The sequence below is a fragment of the Fistularia commersonii genome, chromosome 7 (assembly GCF_037954325.1).
Source record: "Fistularia commersonii isolate RoL2024-O1a breed Wild chromosome 7, RoL_Fcom_v1.0, whole genome shotgun sequence".
NCBI classification, from domain to species: domain Eukaryota; kingdom Metazoa; phylum Chordata; class Actinopteri; order Syngnathiformes; family Fistulariidae; genus Fistularia; species Fistularia commersonii.
The window spans coordinates 12,770,033-12,786,385 of NC_141290.1; the positions used below are offsets into that span (position 1 = coordinate 12,770,033).

The 16,353-nt window shown below is 38.7% G+C and overlaps 1 protein-coding gene across 1 annotated transcript in view; it reads right to left on the bottom strand.

The window, feature by feature from the left end:
• ngfb (nerve growth factor b (beta polypeptide)) overlaps window positions 1-16,353 on the bottom strand; it is a 90,249-nt gene that overhangs the window by 16,171 nt on the left and 57,725 nt on the right. The window contains exon 2 of the mRNA XM_086148842.1: window positions 6,504-6,623. The gene's annotated coding sequence lies outside the window, so the exon portion shown is untranslated. The remainder of the gene's footprint in view (window positions 1-6,503; window positions 6,624-16,353) is intronic.

The following is a 16,353-nucleotide window of genomic DNA, read 5'->3' on the forward strand; positions in this document are numbered from 1 at the left end:
GAAAATTCTACTGAAAGTGAGAGAGTAAGTGTCCCAGAGACATTAGTTCTGTCTGACAGTGAAGTGTTTTGGGTCCTAGTGCCTGCCTCTCTGCACCAAAAGCAATTTTCTAAATATCTAGTTTTCTCAAATTGCATTACGGGGTTAAAAACAGATTTACACAAGTTCAAAGAAAGTCATGCCAAAATAAGGCCAACATTATTTATACCGAGTACTTTTTGAAATTGTTGCTGCATTTGAAGCATCAAAATTAAAGGCAGGAAAAGTGATCCAATGTCCAATTCCACTGCGTCAATCACCTGTGTAGTGCCACAAGGCTCTGTGTTAGGATGCATGGTGCAGGAGGTAGAGAAATTGTCTTTGGAACAGAACATTCCTGGTTTGAGCACCTTGCTCCTCCAAGTGTGTTGAGGTGTTGTTGAGCAAGACAATGAACCCTAACTGCCCCCCTTGTGCTGATGGACTGTAGACTACTGCTATGGCCCATCCATGATGGATTAATTGCAGAGAATGAATTTCCTCACAAGGGATCAATGAAGGATAAATTGTTAATTTATTTTGCTTGAATATGTTGGTGTTCCGTGCGGTATTAACTTTTTTTTAACTGCTCTGATGATAAGAATTCCTGCATGGAAAACAGCTGATAATATCTTTGAAAAGAGATTTTTAATATTTAGATGGACATTTTGGTTTTAATTCTTAATTTCAGTCATGTCTTAAAGCATATAAAGTCTCATCTTTCTCTCTACATATATAATTTTAAATGTCTAAAATCTTGTTCACGGGAATGTTTACATGCTGATCAAAAAAAATAATGGGAACACTTCAACAACACAATGTAACTCCAAGTCAATCACACCTCTGTGAAATCAAACTGTCCACTTAGGAGGCGATACTGATTGGCAATTAATTTCAATAATTCCATTTGCACAATTTCCAGTTGTGCAAATGGAATAGGCAACAGGAAATTATAGGCAATTAGCAACACACCCCCAATAAAGGAGTGGTTCTGCAGGTGGTGACCACAGACCACTTCTCAGTTCCTTTGCATTCTGGCTGATGTTTTGGTAAATGCTGGCGGTGCGGTCACTCTAGTGGTAGAATGAGACAGAGTGCACAACTCACACAAGTGGTTCAGGTAGTACAGCTCATCCAGGATGACACATCAGTGTTACCTGTGCTGTGTCTGTCAGCATAGTGTCCACAGTATGGAGGGGCTACCAGGAGACAGGCCTGTACATCAGGAGGCTGTAGGAGGGCAACAACCCAGCAGCAGGTCTGCTAGCTCTGCCTCTGTACAAGGAGGAACAGGAGGAGCACTGCCAGAGCCCTGCAAAATGACCTACAGCTGGCCACAAATGTGCATGGATTTGCTCAGACGGTCAGAAACAGTCCATGAGGGTGGTATGAGGGCCCAGCATCCACAGTCTGGGGTTGTGCTTACAGCATGACACCGTGCAGGATGTTTGGCATTTGCCAGAGAACACCAAGATTGGCAAATTTGCCACTGGCACCCTGTGCTCTTCACAGATGAAAGCAGGTTCACATTGAGCACATGTGATCGAGTCTGGAGACACTGTGGTGAACGTTATGCTGCCTGCAACATCCTCATGACAAGTTATAGCATTGTATCAACTTCCAGTCAAGCATGACCAGTTTGGCTGTGGGTCAGCAATGGTGTGGGGTGGCATTTCCTTGGGGGGGGCCGCACAGCCCTCCATGTGCTCGCCAGAGGTAGCCTGACTACCATTAGGTAGCGAGATGAGCTCCTCAGACCACTTGTGAGACCATACGCTGGTGCGGTTGGCCCTGGGTTCCTCCTGATGCAAGACAACGCTAGACCTCGTGGCTTGAGTGTCAGCAGTTCCTGCAAGACGAAGGCACTGATTCAATGGACTGGCCTGCCACAGACCTGAATCCGATTGGGCACATCTGGGACATCATGTCTCTCCATGTTGCACCACAGACTGTCTAAGAGTTGCTGGTTGCTTTAGTCCAGGTCTGGAAGGAGATCCCTCGGGAGACCATCTGCCACCTCATCAGGAGCATACCTTGCTGAGAGCCCATACAGGCACATGGAGGTCACACAAACTACTGAGGCTCATTTTGACTTATTTTAAGGACATTACATCAAAGTTGGAGCAGCCTGTAGTGTCTTTTCCACCTTAATCTTGAGTGTGACTACAAATCCTGACCTCCATGGGTTAATTAGTTTGTTTTCCATTGAAATTTTATTTATTTTCTTGCTGTCGGCACATTCAACTATGTAAGGACCAAAGTATTTAATAAGTATTTGATTCATTCAGATCTAGTTTTTTTGAGCAGTGTATATTAACAGTGGTTAAATCACAGTATAGTTTTAATATAAAGCTGGAATCTATCTACCCATTTGTCTATCTACCCGCTGGCCCCTCTATTGTGAAAGTCAATGCAGGCCTGTGTTTTCCCAGATTGCAGATGCTTTAGTATTTCATGAAACAAAATGACATTTTATCAACACCCACACTTTCACTGGATAAGGTTTCATAGCATATCAGGTTTAAGGCAGAGCTAGATGCTCTAAACTCTAAAAATGAAAACATCTCCTGAAGCAATCTGTCGTACTGTGTTTGTAGGGATTCTGGTTTCTGGCCTTTCTTTCACACCTGACCCTCACAACCAGCTAGGTCACTGCCAGTGGATTGTCTTCACAATAGTCCCCCCCCCACACACACACACAATTTTTTTTTTTTTTTAACTCAAAATAAGGGTTTTATAGAGTTCATATTTACGTCACTACCAGGCTCACACATCTGGATCCTCATAAGAACATATTGAAGTAAAATCTGCTTGCGATATTACAGGTGGATTACTGTCTGGCTTTGATTATTGCTCTGGACTTCTCATGGCATAGCTGTTTCTGAGAGTAGTCTTGGCCATGTTACAAAAAGCTGCTGTTTGGTTTTTCATTTTCTTTTGTTATTGTGGTTATTTTATTGTTTTTTTGTGGTTTATTTTTGTCCATGTTTCTAACTCATTATTTAAATCTGGGATCTGGTGTGGCACAATGGGTAACAATTAAGGCCATACAGCCTGGTACCAAAACATTCTGAGAACTACACTGGACATGTAATAAAGAGTTAGATCACATTTTTGACAGTTCAGGTTGCTTAATAGTGCAAAGAGAACACTATGAGTCTTTGGCAATGAGGAATTATGTAACTAAATTTTCTTTGGTTTACATAGACCCCTGTTTTTCCATTTATTTGTTCTTATGATGATGATTGCCACCGTCTTTGAATTCCACAACAGTTTAAGGATTTGAGAGAATCTTTTCCATGATGTACAGACGATACAAAAAATAGAATAATTGAGGCCTACATTTGTTTGATTTTGGACATTTAAAGTATATAAAAGGCCATCTAAAGTGCTTCGTGAATGTTTACAGAAAGAAAATGTATTCTGTATTTTTTTTGGCTGTTTTTGTAGTTTGACCTTTCAAATCTGCTCTTGTGTGAACGGATACTGGATATACTTTGCGTTATGTTTATAGGTCCAAGTGACATGATGTGAAAGTGATTTTAGTCTTCTTCCAATCCAACCTGTGTCTGATGGTAAAACAGAAATTCAAAGTTCTACATTACACAAAGTGTTAAAACAAGGATTCAGTAGCTTGAGCCACATTACTTGCGTATATCCGTCAACATGTAGTCTTCTCACATTGTTTATCATTAAGTATGAGTTTCAGCAAACATGACTGTACCACTTTATGACAGATACGTTATGTAATGTGCTACGGACATAAAAAAAAAAAAAGAATGTGGTAATACAAAGCTTTTCCAAAACCAAGACCTTGTTTGGTAGAATGTAAAGTACAAGTGATGTGAATGGTATTTTGTGTCACATTACGTGGTAAAAAGACATCACTTTGTCTATTTTGTCTAGTTTGACAAGCAATACTGTAAATTTTAATTCCTTGGGAGAAAATATGAAAATTCACATCTGGTCTTTATCAGCCGCATCAACTCAAACCCAGCATTTGAAGAGGCGGCTGACTGTGGAAATGGAAGGTCCTAATCTCCATTCTATGAAACATTCACATTTGATTACCTACAGAAATGGAAGTATAATCTTTGTGAATCAGCCTCACAAAAGCAGAGTTGGATGTTAAGGCTTTATCCTGGAAACATTTAAGCGCCACTCAAGATGATGAAGACAATTTACAAAAAAAGTAAATATGAAGTGAAAAGCACCTGTCTGTTTAGCCTGTATTAGAAATAGCAAGAAAAACATTAGAACATTAGCCTAACCTGAACAAAGTCTTTCATAGAAATGTCCTATCTGTATGTCACATGTTGTTAATGAATATTCAGTTTTTCCAAACAGGAGAACCAGTTCCTAACAATTTACAATGCCCTTTAAGAAGTCATATCATATGAAACATACTTAATAAAAAGGTAAAAGTTATAGCATTGTATCAAGTAAGAGCGGAGATCTATTTCAAGATGCTCACGGGGTGTGCTGCTGGGTACGCTTCTTTCCAGTAGCCAGCAGTAATCCATAACAAACCTCAAAATAAGAACATTCAGTCTTAATACAAACAATGTTCACACAAAACAGTGTTTCCAAAACCACCTGTTTGAGACCAATTCCACCCAAGACCCCTGGTGCCAGTGCAAAAATTTTAGTTTTGCCATAATCTCCTAGTATGGCACACATTGTCACCAGCTGGCTGACTGACACTGGCTGATCAAGAAAACAGCTACACCCATACATTGACAGGATTATTTTCATTTTTCAGAAATGTAACAGTGGAGTTGTAAAAATGTTAAAATATGCTTCGGAATTTCAAGATTACCTAAAACATTACTTTAAAAAAAGTACTTTTAAATAAGAGAGACATAATTATCTATTATTTTATTTTCACATCAGTGATGCTGTGTGCAGTAAAGTGAGCAGTGGAAAAGTACATTTCAGTTCAGTAAAAAAATGAGGCAGCAGTTCAAGTGGGGTCGCTTTGTGGCAACCCACAGTATTTCTTCTGGCCTGGTTTTGAGTTCTGTTAACTTAAGGGATTCTTCCGTAGAGACAGATATGCTGTACTCCAAACATAAAACAGTTCCTCTTCAGTACTATACTTCCCACATCTGAACTGGACCAGCTCTGTGAGCAAAAAGTTGATTTTTAATTTGCCCTCTCCACATTTTTTTGCAAATTACAAAATATGTTTTTCTGCCATTTATTCTATCTAAATCATCACTCCCTGTTTTTTCTTTTTCATTTTTTTATGAAGCCCCAAGCTGTGTAACATGAGTGTGCTATTTCAAAGTCGTGTCTGTCCTAGCGCTAGAAATCTGCACGATGGGAGGCCGTCAGCCTCAATGCAGCAGCTACTGAAGCAGCGGAGCATTGATATGTCGGCATAAGTGATACAGTACCAGGGAATAAACCATTGCAACATCCTACAAAATTGCTAATATTACACATGTCTGACAGTCACTGATGACCTTTCTGTCTTAAATTGAAAGTACTGAAAATAAAAAGCCACAAAACCTCTAAAGTGTACATGCCTGTTGGGCGGATTATGTCTGATTGAGTGTCTGTGATCTGCAGGATCAGTGATCTGATGGATTTGTGCTCGGACCAGCGTAGTGACCTCTGCTCCACCCGGCCCTGCAGCACCGGGGCCACCAGGCAGATAGCCTTTCAGAAAAGCCTCCCCTCCACTGCAGGACAATGCCTGTGTTGTCTCTGGCAGAAAAGACTATTTCTACTTCGGATTGAATTTCTTTTTGAATTAAAAAAAAAGAAAAAAAAAAATAACAACACTGGTTTCCCCTGCATCTCATTGAAAGCTGTTAGTTCATCTAAAATGAAATTTGAGGGTGGTGTATAACTAGGATTCGCTCCTAGATCTCAAATGTAAATAGCTTTATAGCTTCGTGTCTTTTAATAGACCGTCTTTTAATGTGTGCATGTCACGTGTGCAGAACCCCCTACACTGTACCGCTCCTTTGTTTCATGACACAATTCTGTGCACATCTGTGTTTACAGCTGTGTGATGGTGATCATGGGATGTTTTCTCTCTTGTTTACTAGTGTCTCATTCTATTTGTGGTTGTTGGCAGGTTGCATTGCTCTGAGAGGACTGATGGCTGACAGATGAGCTCTCCCACTCTTGGAAACTTCTGAATGGTTTGTGTTACGGCACTATAATGGAAAGGGAAGCATATTCAAAAGCCAGATTAGCCTGTCTCATGTTTTTTTCCCGTAGATGACAACAATATTCTGAAGAGAGAAAATCATACAATTCAGCTTCTTTATTTTTATGGTCATTACACCATAGGTGTGCAGAACCCTAAAACCAAAGTTTCAACCAAACATTTATTAGTTTTTTGCTGCCAGTGTAAAGTGTAGCCATAGAGCCATAGTGTAGCCACTGCAGTTTTAGACATTTAAATGTTTCATTTATTTTTATTTCTCCGTCTTCGATTTTTCATCACCCATAAAACCTGACTAACTAACCTGTTTGTGACCCAGAGTTTCAGTGTAGTTAACCAGGGTTGATTCCAGTGTGCCACTGTAGAGTTTGCATCTTCTCCTCATGACTGCGGGGGTCCTCTGGGGTTTTCTGGCCTCTTCCAGCTGTCCCAAAAAATACACAGGGTTAATTGACAACTCTAAATTCCCCATAACATGTAACCTCAGATTGGTTGGTATTGAAATTTAAGAAATCTGAGATAAAAAGGACTGAATGTTGAACTGAACTGTGAATCTCTCACGTCAGCTTTGAGCGCCGTTGAGCATCCAATTGTGCTGTGTGGGGTAGAAACCAATTTATTCTGTAGAATAGCTATTATGTAGCAGTTTATTGCCGGCTGGCTTAAATGTTGTTCCATGCGTTTATACATCACCATATTGAAATTTTTAAATAGGCAGTGATTTTTGCGAGTGCTCGGTGTCAGAGGATGTGCGTCAGTAAACGTGGCATTCAGCCACAATAAGGGTTTGTGAGTTTGCCATTCTCCACATTCTCAACATCTCTAAATTGGCCAGTTTCCCATGCCTGATGCCCTGCAGCATTGGTTCTGTGCCACCTCGCTGTAGTTTTGTGTTAAATGGCGATGTATACCCAAATAAGTGGAAAATATAATTTGACAGAGGACACCGTGGTCACATATGGACGTTTTTCTGTCATGCGATTGGAATGTGACCCTTTATCAGAAATGAGATCTTTCGTAGAGGGTCCTTTGTAAAAGCTCAAGCACCCATTCTCTGAATGAACTCTGTAGAAGACTGCTGTTTAGTTTTACTGATTTGACTGACTTGTGAATACTTGACTTCATAAGTTAAATGATATACAGGAAATGCTAGACGTACAAATCACATTGGCCACTTGGATTGTTTCTCAAGGGGCTGAGCTGAAAACATGCCTCTTGAGATGAAAACATACCTCTTCATCAAGCATTACCCCACTGATCGCACTTAGCCACCAACCCCCCCGAAAAAAAACAAAAAACAAAAACAAACAAAAAAAATGAAGAAATGAATGTATGTATGTATATGGTTTTGAGATGGCTATTTGGTTGAGTGGTCACTTCTGACTTCCGACTACTGGTACTTCAGATCTTCGGTGACTGAATTTTGCTTTTTGTAAGTTGCTTTGGATAAAAGTGTCTGCCAAATGACTTTAATCTAATGTCATCAGGAATGAAGTGTGTGAAAGTCAGATATTTACAAAATCACAAAGATAACCTCCGTTTACATAACATTCAGCCACTTACACATATTTATGGTTTATTTACAAATATTAGAGTTTACCTCACTTTATTTTTCACTTTGTTTTCTTTCTTTACCTTATATTTGTCTTATGTTTATTTTATTTTTATTCTACCTTTATTTTATCTATCAATTTTAACTTTATTTTGTATATTTGTAGAGATTGGATCTGCTCTAGGAGGCTATGCTAACCCATGTGTCCTTCAATCGACCCTCGGGGCAAATACAGTTTCTCTGAGTTTCTCAGTTTCTGATTCTGATTCAAAAATCAATGATCAATATTCTTCAATAATCTTAAAAAAAATCTTTAAAATCCCATTTTTAAATATTATTTCTCATGCCCATACAAAATCAGCACTGGACCAACAGGTGATCTTGCCTGTTTTCAAATCTTATTTTGGTGTGGAATCTCTAAAAACAAATAAATAAATCTATTTTCCTAGGTATTCTGTGGAAAGCACATGCTTAAGGATCTTAGCCTTGTCATGCCTTAAACTTATTGGAGAGTAGAGCTTTGCTTGGCTCAGGTGCTTGAATGGATATGGGGAGAATTCTTACATTCCAAAGTGGACATTAATAAGTTAGTGTATTCTAGTTCCACTTCAAAAAGAAAAAAGAAAATGGAAAGAAAACCCATCTGTTTATTATTAGGCTGAAAACTTTTGATTGTAGTTTACAAATGACAGTGAGAAAGTCTTCACCTTTCCAGGACCAATCACTTTAATCAAATATGACCAAAGGCTGCAGACACATGGGACTCCGGGCAATTTTTTCCTTTTTGAATTTAGGAATTTAGGAACCCTCAATACCATGAACCTCAAATGCACCCAGGCATACACACACACACACACACACAGTATCAGATTTTTTCTTCTTTCTCTCTCATTGTGCTGCGGTCACAGTGTTTAGGGCCAAAAACAGTTCTCCCCTCACCCCCCCTAATGTTTCTCTGATTTTGTTTTTGCAGAGACCCCAGACAGAAAATAAAAAAACACAAAGAACAGAGCATTGTCTCCGCACTTAGAATAAATGAAAGTGACTTGAAGCGTTTTTAGATACTGTATAGCAAATATACCCTCATAAGCATTCTCACACTATGTTTTCTTTTTGTCTTTCCTTCCTCCTCTGCAATTCTCCCTCTCACTGGAATAAAAGCAATATTTGTTGGAAAAGGTTAACTTTATCTCTTGTGAATAAATTTGGTGTCTTTGCCTGATTCATAGAGGAATCTGCTCCATACAGGAGATTCTATTGTTCCACTTCTTTCCTCCCATGGATCGTTACTCTGAAATGCGTGCGTATAAGATAAACTCCACGGAGAAGGCTCTGTTTTATTATAAATGCAGAAAATGTTTGTGCAAGGTTCCTTGTGTCATTATGGTTTCTTTTACACGGTGTGGAATTAATCTCAATAAGCATGGGCACGTTGTGTCATTTTGACACTAGGTACTAATTCATTCACTCATTAATAATAATTAATAATAACAATGTGTATCTTGCTCCTGGGTCACGAGGGGGAAGGTAAAATGGACCGTCACTTGTCAAGAACTGAGCCACACTGGAACACACACAGGCATTCATTCCCTATTCAACTTTTAAAATTACATATATGCATACTGTATATGTATATGTGTAAGTGTGTGTGTGTGTATACACATATTCACACACACGCACAAACTTTTTTGCATTCAGTTAATGTACTGTATGTTTTTTAACTGTGGGAGGACAACAGGGAATTTGAAGAGAACCCACTTAGGCATGGAGATGAGGACACTCCACACATAATATGTGGTGTGAGACCACAGTATTGACAGCTGCATGGCACCTACCAATTGTTTTTATATCATGTCTTCATTTTGAAATTGGTGACATCAACGGATGCAATCAGACACTAAGGGCATGATGACTTTCATTTATTCGTTGATCAAGTGTACTTCTGAATCAGTCTGGAGTTGTGTGTGTGTGTTTGTGTGTGTGTGTGTGTGTGTGTGTGTCTGTGTGTGTATGTGTGTATGTGTGTGTGTGGGTGGGTGGTTGGGTGCGTGTGTGTGTGCATGAGAAGATGTCAGAGGTTGCGTCAGCTCGATCAACCTCAATGGGAAAGGAATTAGCCTGAATTAAGGGGAGAGGAGGAAGGACAATGAATTTAAAACACTGATGAATATCCATCCATCCAGGTATCATCGGGTAGCATCAGTCAGTGTTAGAATTGTTCTTATTGTGGTAATATTTATCCATCCATCCATCCATCCATCCATCCATCAAAAAACTGTTTAATATCATATGCATCCAAACATGGTGAGAGAAATCACATTGTGTGATTTATTAGGTTCTTTAATAGATGATGATGATCATCTATAAAATTTGATAACAATGGGCGGGTGCAACGGGGGGAACACGGTAGTCAGATGAGGCAATCGATGAATAAATACATTTTATAAAATAAATAAATAGATATGTGGATGGGTTATTTTTTTATGGGTACAGTTTTTTGCTTTAATTGAGCGCTATATTTTTCAAGTGTGGTACTCATTACTTGTGATGCTGAAGTTTTCTTGGTGGGGTTTGGGGCTGTGGAAAAGACTTAGATTGATGTTGGATATATCGTCTAGTAAGCAGTTAGAGGACTTTTCCAAAAAGGAGGAGAGAGGATCTTTTTGTGATGTGTTGAAAAATCTTTTTAATTGGTGTGAAGTCCCATGGGGAATTAGCAGAATGGTCTGTGATATTTTGGGTGCAATGTGGGAAAGTTCAAAAACATACTTTTTTTTGCCCCATTTTGTGAGCTCTCTATGAATAATACTGAACTGTATGAGTGGGATATTTGTGCTGGTATGTGACAATGGAAGTCCAGAAGTGCAAACTGGAGACAAACGGAAGTTTCTCTTCCCATTTGTCCAAGAGGGCATCTACTTGGTTTCTAAAGGACCAATAAAAAACAGAAATCCTGGTTTATATTGGCTTTTCCATCACAGGTCTTTACTAATCATTTGTCTTTTTTTCTTTTCACTTTTTGAAAATTATAGGACTCATGAAGAAATGTCCCTCGTATTAGCACAAAACTAGACCCAAATTGAATTTTTGGGTTTGTAATACTAAGACATTGTCTTGGAATTTAGCAAAGATAATCAGTTTATTTCTTTAAGTGAAATATATATTTTAAAATAAAATCAATGAAGTTGAGTAAAAGCCTTTCCTGAATTCATGTCGAAATCTTTTCACGGCAACAGGACTTGAATTTCTTCTCTTGAAGATGTTTTTCCTCCAAAGGAAGTAATTCAAATCTAGTTGCTCCACAGAGCTTGTGACATGCTGAGTTAATTCAAGGAGTCTGAGGCTCCTTCAGGCCAGAGCTGCCTGGGAGTTTGCCAGTATGGTCTCAATAGTAAATCTGTGCTTAACTATAGCAATAAATGAAAACGCAAACACACACAAACACAGTCCAAACATGATGGATCTAAGTTCAAGCAACATAAACATGTATTACAGAAGTTTACATATTATTCCATACACAAAATTATTATGGTTAAACCCATTCCTTTGGACAGACTCTTTTGTTTTTTAGGTTTTCAGAAAATGCTTTAGGGAAATTTGAAAGGCCTTGAGAAAGATGACCTGAGACCTCAGCTTGAGCAGAGAAGCTGAGAAAAGATGGTGCTCTGGGACAGATCTCTTCTTCGTGTGTGAGGTTTTACAGGGCCCTCAAAGGATTAGTGTAGGGGAGGGCCGGCGTGGGGTGTGTGCATTCTGTGATCTTTGACATGATGACATTAATCCCTTCTGTGTTTTTTACTACTTTCTTTGATGTGCTTCCATAGCAGACTGTGATTGATAGAGAATGGATACTGGATAATGGCCGTGTAAAATTGGACCAGTGGGCTCTGCTTGATATTGCTTCATATAGCAATGAAGCAGTGTGTGAGTCTGGAGATTCAGGTCTGTTGACCTGTAAACTGCACTTACCTTACCTGAATGTAAGCCTCTTTGTCCCCCTTACCCTTACAGCCTCTTATATCAGGTGTGTAACATTGATATTGCCCACACACAGGTACAGCGGAAAGCGGGAATGTAAAATGTTGGCAGCAGATATAGAAAGCCCAGACAACCTCGGCTGTTTGAAATCCAAAGATTTGTGCTGTTGGGTTTGTTTTACTGTATGTTTGATCATGTTTGGTTAGCAATGCAAAGCAATCTGGGCTGGATAAACACTGTCAGGTGTCCATGCAGGAGGCCTACTCTCCAGCTTCAAGTACAAAAAAAAAGTTAACCTTGTTATTCTCTCCCTCTGCTTGTGGAAGGCCTCTGAATACTGAATATTACCTAATTTTAAACATTATAAAGTAATGTCGATGTGCATTGAACAACTCATCTACTAAAAAAAAACAAAAAAAAAACCTTAAATGTCTTAATATGTCTAAATCCTGTAGACAGGATATATGAAAAATACTTTCTTTTTTCTTCTTAATCAACCAGCATCAGCAGCCCTTATCACTCACCCTGGGACAACATATTGATAATTCAGTCCGGTGGCTAAAATCAGCAAAGTCAAACTCTTTAAAACTTAGGGTTTCCTTGGCCGGCAAGACCAAAGGGTGTGAGGTTGAAGCAACTCTTGGTTCAAATATCTGAAATCCACACTCAGGTCTCAATCTCTCCAATGAGCGGGTGAAGAAGGCAAGCATCAGTAAGCTTTGCTGTCACTTTCAATGAACCAACTGGTATCAGTTTCAGTCCAGCAGTGCTGCTGCTGAATGTCCTCACAATTGAAACAAGATGGCTCAGAACTTCCAAGCTGGCCAGGAGTGAATTGATCTGCTGCTCTCCTGTGGATTTACTGTGGAATTACAAAATTAACTTAAACTATAAAAGATTATAAACAGTAGCATTTATGATGATAACAGTGATTATATAGGTATTTATTAATGTCCAGCGAAGGGTTAACTTCAGCAGGTCTAAATCATGCATCATTCTATGTTTCTATTGGGTATACTTGAGTTTCTCATTCTTTCTGCGTTTTGTTTCTGCAAACTTTCCATTTGCATTTAATATTAGATTAATTGTTGTTGTTTAAAAAACAACAACAATAAAAACAACAACTGCAAGAAAATACATAAATTCTAGAAAATTAAATGGCTGTAAAAGAGACAAATAGGCTTTAGTAAGAGAATGACGAGGTAATAAAATGAATTAATGTTTATTCTGTATTTAATTGTCAGATCAGTGACCCTGTGTGGTGTTGTGTTGATGAAAACAACATTCATCATTTAGTGCTTTTAAATGGTTTGATTGAATATTTAATCCTCCTTTATTGAAATCTTAATTCTTGAGACAATGCCAATATTTCTCATGTGTTCCTCCTCAGCTTGGGGATCCTGTTTTGATGCCTATATCCTCAGAGGATCAGCCATAGGACAGGTACGGTTGTCCAAATGCTCATTAAAAAAGAAGTGCGGATGAATCCTCCTGAGAATGTTTCACCAAGCCAACAACAACAGATGCACAAACCGGCTGATCGAAAAACAAGAAATGTTGGTTAATCTGGGTTTCTTTGGAGGGGGTTTCTCCTAGATTGTATCATGAGGGTGCATGAGAAGAGATAAAATGTCAGCAGCAGCATAGCATACAGAACAACCCCCCCCCCCCCCCTCCCCCGACATCAGTGACTCCATCACTACGACACAGCGGGGCTGGAATGCATTATGGCTTGACTGGATGTAGACATGGTATATGATGGTATCAGTTGATGCACAGTGACTGATTGTTCCACAATGTACTGCAGCCTCACTGACAACTACTTTACAACAAATGCTTTATGCATGTTCATCCATAAGGTATTCCTGCATAACAATGATGCCTATATATAGAGAGACAAGCAACATGCATATCAGGCAGCAACGTCTTAGAGGAGTGAAGGATGTGGGATTCCATGAGATTATTAACGTGTGTTGTTGTAAGAGTACGCAAGGGTATTTCTAAACAGTGAATCGCCGTTGTTGCTGTTGAAGACGATAATTACGTCTTTTGAATTTTGCAACCAAATCACTTCCTTTACTAGATTGTCTATGTATGGCTTTGGGTGAGTGCCCAGCGGCACCAGCCAGTGTAAAGACTGCTAAGAAATTAATATAATAATATATAATATAATATAATATAATAATAATTTTTAAACATTTGCTAATTAATTTAAAATGATGGAACTCTGCAAACTGTCTGAAGATTATATGTGAATATTGCTCAAGCTGACTCCGTAGTATGTATTAAAAACAAGTTGCCAGCCAGCAGCAGGATTCAAACAAAACTAACTGATCTCTTACATACACAGAACACACAGTGCTGCGCTGAATACGAAGAGAGAACTGAGCTTATAGTTATAGGCAAAATGCCATGGCAAAATGTTTCAGACATCCATCTGAAAACAAAAGAACGCGGTCTCACATTTTCTTTGTTGGCTGGGGGGTTTCGTAAATGATGCAATGTCTCATCAGCTCTCGGGAGGACGGGTAATTCTTCTGAGTTCACATTTTATGCCTACGTACATATGACGGTGCTAAGTTATGCCACAAGTTAATTGTCCAAATTTGATTACAAATGTTCACTGGGATTCACACTTTTCTGGCATGTTGAGTACATCATTTTCAATGTGATTCGGCCTCAGGCTACAAAATGCTCAAGCTACAAGATGAAGCCTCCTGCTTTTCGGTGTGTATTGAACATGACACACAGACCGATTATTTTATAGCCCAAAATTTTTTCCGACACTGGAATGATGCAATGAAGCAACGGTCGGTCATAATGGTATGGATGCACTGAATTCAAGCTAGACAGAAATACTCAGGCGAGGAAATGCTAATTTGGTTGTTTGAAGTGAAGACAGTGCGAACTAAAATCCAAGGTCATCAAGATGAGCAAACCCTCTTTTCCCTGAGGAATTATGGTAAATGTGTCGTAGCAAAATAAAAAGAGGAAATTATCACATTTTATTTTAAAAATATTCAAGGTTTTCTTCCGCCTGATACCTTAAAAGGTATCAAATTTGATTATGCTATTTGTCTCAGTGTTTATGAGATTTCCAAATTTGGCTGACAGCTGGAGCCATAAAACTGCAGGACTTGGTAGTATCAGTTACATATGCAACTTTTGATTAAATTGAAAAAAAATGGAAAGTAGAATTATTAAGTTTTATCATTATGCTGGGGACAAATTGCAAGTTTTGTTGTGTATCAAGTTGTGTACCTGGTATTGTCTTTTGTTCAGGATTATGCACTCACAAACAAATATGGATATGTCTGTGAAAGGCCATATCTAATAGATCATCCATGCCTAGCTGATTAAACACCTTGCAAATCTAAGCAACTGTGATTTTCGACCCCACCAAACAACAATGATCGTGAAATGATAATTTATAGAGGATTACATCTGAATGACTGAAAATTGCTCAAAACTCTCCCGGGAGGGAAAACATTACACTGATGTGTCTGCTTGGCAATCTGCCAGCTGGATCAGGTGGAAGTAGCTCCAACCACAACTGTCCTGGGTAACCACAGCATGTGATCACCTGATAACAGCATGGTCCAATCCTGGGGCTGAAATTCTCTGGACTGTTAAAAAAAATAAGAGTTATATCACTGTCCTTTATGTTCCTGCAAAGAGAGGAACATCTCAAGTTCAAGTCAGTTAATGAAAACAGATTACTACAGCACAGCGCCAATATTCTTAAACAATTTTTCTATACTGTTTGAAATATTGGGAGGCCTTTTCCTCTGTGTGATTGCATTGGACCACCTGAAGGTAGCAGGAGTTTTGACGCTATGTAATGGGTCAGAATATTTATATCTATGCCCCATCTGTGTGCATATTGTTCTCCTTTTCATAAATCATTGAACTAAGGCAATTGCACAGGCAGGAAGTAGAGGCTGCTCTTCCCCTTCATGTGGCTGGAGCAGCCACTGAGCCCAATATCTCTTCCGTGTTTGTTAAGTGAGATGTGCTGAAAGGACAAATGTGAGAGGTATCAAACATGACAGGTTTAAAGTCTAAGCGGGTGTTTCTGAATCATCGTGTCACTCTCATCTGTCTTCAATGTGTTCTCGGAGTGTATCTGGGTGTGTTTTGCAAGCCCTGCTTACTCCAGAAATGAGCCCTACATGGCTGATGTTTCATCACATTTGCACAAATGTGTTTGCTCAAGATAACAAGAGTACAAGAAGCTGGAATATTTTTAATATTTATTCATAGTGATGCTAATGGTTGCTAATGGTTTTGTTTGGCTGAACCTATTGAAAAGTTAGCTCTACACCCACTACTATTACTACCACAACTATAACAATAATAATGATAATGATAATAATAATAATTATTATCATTATCATTATTATTATTATTATTGTTATTATTATTCTTGTTGTTGTTGTTGTTGTTGTTGTCAATGATTCATAATGGTAAGTAGACAATGTGAATATTCTTTTATTTTAGTTCAATTTCATTCCGGCTTGAAAGTGAACTGACTGGATATCTTGTGTGAATTACAAGTTAACCATTGGAATGCAATACAATACAGTTATATTGTGAAAGATCCAAAATGCCTTTTGATTGAATT